Source organism: Rattus norvegicus, chromosome 11 (assembly GCF_021556685.1).
Source record: "Rattus norvegicus strain SHRSP/BbbUtx chromosome 11, alternate assembly SHRSP_T2T, whole genome shotgun sequence".
Lineage (NCBI taxonomy): Eukaryota > Metazoa > Chordata > Mammalia > Rodentia > Muridae > Rattus > Rattus norvegicus.
Window position 1 is genome coordinate 70,798,928 of NC_141544.1, and position 4,041 is coordinate 70,802,968.

Consider the following 4,041-nt stretch of genomic DNA (forward strand, 5'->3'; position numbering starts at 1 on the left):
ACACACACACACACACACGCACACATACACACACACAGAGAGAGAGAGAGAGAGAGAGAGAGAGAGAGAGAGAGATCTGAAGATAATGTGAATCATAAAATGTCAGCTATCTCATCTCATTTAAACATAGTTATTACATTTCAAAATGATGCTTTGGACATTTTAGGTTAAGTATAAATATATTACTACAAACTAACTTCCCTGTTTCCTTTTGCTTACACATGGCTCCTGGAAATCTAATTTTGCTTATGGAGCTCCATTAAACTTCTACAAGCTGGAACTCTGTTAGCCTTTGCCTCTTTCTCTTTTTAAAGTAATGTTTGACGAAGTCTCCCCTTCTTATCATGTTTGGTGAGTCATAGTCAGGGAAAGATCACAGAGAAATTGAAGTAAGGACCCCTAAAGCAAGGGGCAGGAAGGGATTCCACATCCTGCTGGTTCCCTGCCCACACGCTGGTCCTGGATTACCATCAGATCCATAGTGAGAGAGATTATGCTGAGAAATGTCATGGAGCACTGAACCTTCCGGAGGGGACAGCACCTTACCTTGCTATTTTATTTCAGAAAATGTCCCTTCTCGGCCTCTGGTCTGTAGGAATGAACTGCCACATGCTTGTGTTCATACAGAGTCCATTAGGACTGCTCTGGGCAGGCAGTGTGTGTGCCTAAATAGTCACGTTGTGGAGGGCAGGGTATTCCATATAAATAGAAAAGAATCAGGAGCTTGACTTTGTCTGCCAGCTGAGAGGGGAGTCAGATTTTTCCATCTGTGGATTCTTCCCAGTCCAGCATCATGTCTGTCACCCCAAAGCACAGCTGTCAATAGGCTCAGGGAAACTTACCTATAACAAGAACTTGAATCTTTTGGAGGTCAGGCTATGCCCAATAATTAGGGCACTTATTTGGGGAATAAGTGTGGAGGATACAGCTGTCCAGTAGAACTTCCTGTAAGAATGTTCTGCCTACCATCCAATATGATGGCCATTAGTCAGAGGAGGCTACAGAGATCTAGAAATCTGGCAAATGTACAAAGACAAACCAGTGAAACGTAATTGTCTGGAGCTTCTAATTCAAGTTGTTGTGTTCTAGGGATTGCGTGGTTCTATGGATCTTCTGACAGATACCATCAGGAAGAAACATGGGTGGTTTCCTTCTGTTTTGTCCTTCTTCTAAGCAAGACAAAGCATGAGGTCAAAGGCAGGCTGCACAGTTACTTATGTCCAGCTCTTTCCCTGGTGATCTGAAGTTGCTAAGTGATCCAGTCACAGCAACAGGGCCAGTGTGGTCAAGTTTGCGATTCAGGGAGGTTCATGTAGGAATCTGCTTTCATCACAGGTCTTATTTTGGATGACAGCAATTTAATTTCATGGGAACAGGGAGCTGAAACTACAGTGGGTTTTGCAGCATTTTGAAGAAAAGTGACTACAGTGTGTCGTGGAGTAGACATTGATCTAATTGGTCCAACTATCAATGGTCATAACGAGGCTTCGTGATGAGAGAGCTATGCAATCTCTCAGTGCCTCACGGCCAATATCTCATCAGTAAAATAATGGCAGCAGTGTTTACTTCGAAAGACCTTAGACGAACGAAGTCACTGTTAGTGCCAAGTCAACCACAAAGTGCTTAATGTTATTATTGAGTTACGTCCGTGAGCACGTGTGCCTGGTATTGTTCGTGCTGTCACGGGAGTTCCCATTGTGGAACAAAGCTTGCTGGGAGGAAACCAAGGAATCTGGAATTACAAAAGTCCTCAGAAATTTGGATTTGAGCTGAACTGTAATATAGTTTTGGGGCCCACAGGTTTCCTGTAAGCTTTTTACAGATTTTGTGGTTTAACTGAAACCATGTTTTAAAAAGTCAAGCCTGCTGGGGACACTGATGATCTCATAGTAGGGGTGCTGTCACTGTTTTGCTGTTCCTATGTTTGTTTTGTTGTATTTTTTCATTTCTTTGTTATATTATGGATTCTAAGGGACAAAAGCTTCCTTCATGATTGATACGTCTGCTCCAGGTGAGTGGAACCATGGAAGATTCTGCGGTAGTGGATGCAGTAGCAAATGGAGGGGTATTGTCTTGGCTTTGGACCATCTGGGAGGCCAAGTCCCTGGGCATCAACAGCAGCAGAGAACCCTCCACTGTGTGCCAGAACACAGATTCATTGAAGTGATGTCCAACCCACTAACTTTGTCATTGCAAAAATAATTAATTTTATAGTTCTACTCATGCTGAGAGCACAGCTTTGGCTTTGAATCTGTAAACAGGCTTACTCAAAGTTACATCTAAGCCTATTTAAAAATTCTTATAATTAAAGTAAGTGTGAATTATATGTGAATTTAGTAGTCAGCATAATAAAAATATCCAGGCTTTCTCCTACGAAGGGGACCTGTGACAATCTTGTCCCCTTAGAGAGATAAACTTACTATTTCAACTTTGAGAAATGCTGGTGTGTCTGAATCAAAGGAGACCTAAGCTTGAGTGTTTGTTTAATCGCTTTTATTGGAGAGTCTTTGTCACCACAACTTAGAAGAATAGCAGCTCCTTCACAGTTCATAGTGGGCATGTACTAATGGGTCAATGTAAAACTAGTAAGCACTGTATGATAATACATGTGCTGGGCCGTGTGACAGCCCATGTAGAAACTACATGACTGTGTGGCCAACAGACAGAGAAGAGGCTTTGCAGAACACCTAAACGCCGGTGAAGCTGGCTGGCACGGTGCTGATAACGCTCACAGAAACCAGACACAAATCACACATAAAGTTTATTTTTAAAATGACTGATTTATGTGTATCTGTATGAGTTTATGTGTGCCACATGTATATAGGAGTCTTTGGAGATCATAAGAGAATGCTGGATTCCCTGGAGCTAGGGTTATAGATGGTTGTGAGCCACCATGTGGGTGCTGGGGACTGAGCCTGAGTCCTCTGCGAGGGCGGTCAGCACTCTTGACTATTGAGCCATCTCAGCAGCTCTTAATCTTTTTGGAACTTTCTAGAGTACGAGGTTAACTGACATGAGTTATGGAGTTTCAAGTCACCAATGTCTAATATCATTGTAGCATCTTTGGAGCTCACCACTAACATTCCAGCGCAGAGATCTCTGACCGTACCAGGCTTGTGTCTGAGGGATTTTGTGAGTGGAAATGGCTCCCTATAGTGCCCCTCCAGCTCAGAGTCGGATGTCCTTGTGGGTATCACAGACTAGACTTGGACATTCCTTGACTTAGATCACCCACCATCCCACAGCACTGAAAATACAACTTAAACTGTCCCCCCCCCTTTTTTTAAAGAGTCTTTATTTCTAGTTGTAAGATTTGAAGGCCTACCAGAGCTGAAATAATTTCTTCTATAATCTACACAGTATTGGTTGAAATGGAGACAGTAAAGACTCAAGGAGTTAAATTCTGGTGACTACACCAGGGACAAGGCCTGAATTTTCCTTATCACAGTAGCAATTTCTGTGAGAATGCCAAGGTTAGGAGAGTACTTTCAGTAGGTGTTCCCTATAAGAAAGATCTGTGGAGCCCACAGAAGTCCCTTAGCTGTCTCCAGAGTCATCAAAGGGCATTTAAAAATATATATGAATCTCCTTTTTATGCTAAACTCAGAATCCCAGGTTATTAACACTTGGTTCTGAGATTAATTCACAGGGTAAGAGACCAGAGGAGACAGCATCATTGGAGGTCAGTTATTTCCACAGGAAATAAATAGAACTAGGTGCTGATTGTCACATGAGCAGGACATGGTGAAAACTGACTTGTTAAGCAGTAAACAAGTCATGCTGTTGCTCTTGAGGCTCAAACAGGTACAGAATAATGCCAAAATTTGCATTATAGATCCCCAAAGTGATTTTCCCATCAGTAGTCCTGAACTACCTACCTCCCCCTGTGTCATGAGGACCAATACATTTCTCAGGCGGGAATAGTCCTCAACTTGGACGATCTCAGATTCAACAGACCTCCATGTGTGAGGAAGGGACATGGAGAGCTGCCCAAGACAGGCATACCACGAGGACAACAAGAGAGGAGACCGAGAGAAGAGC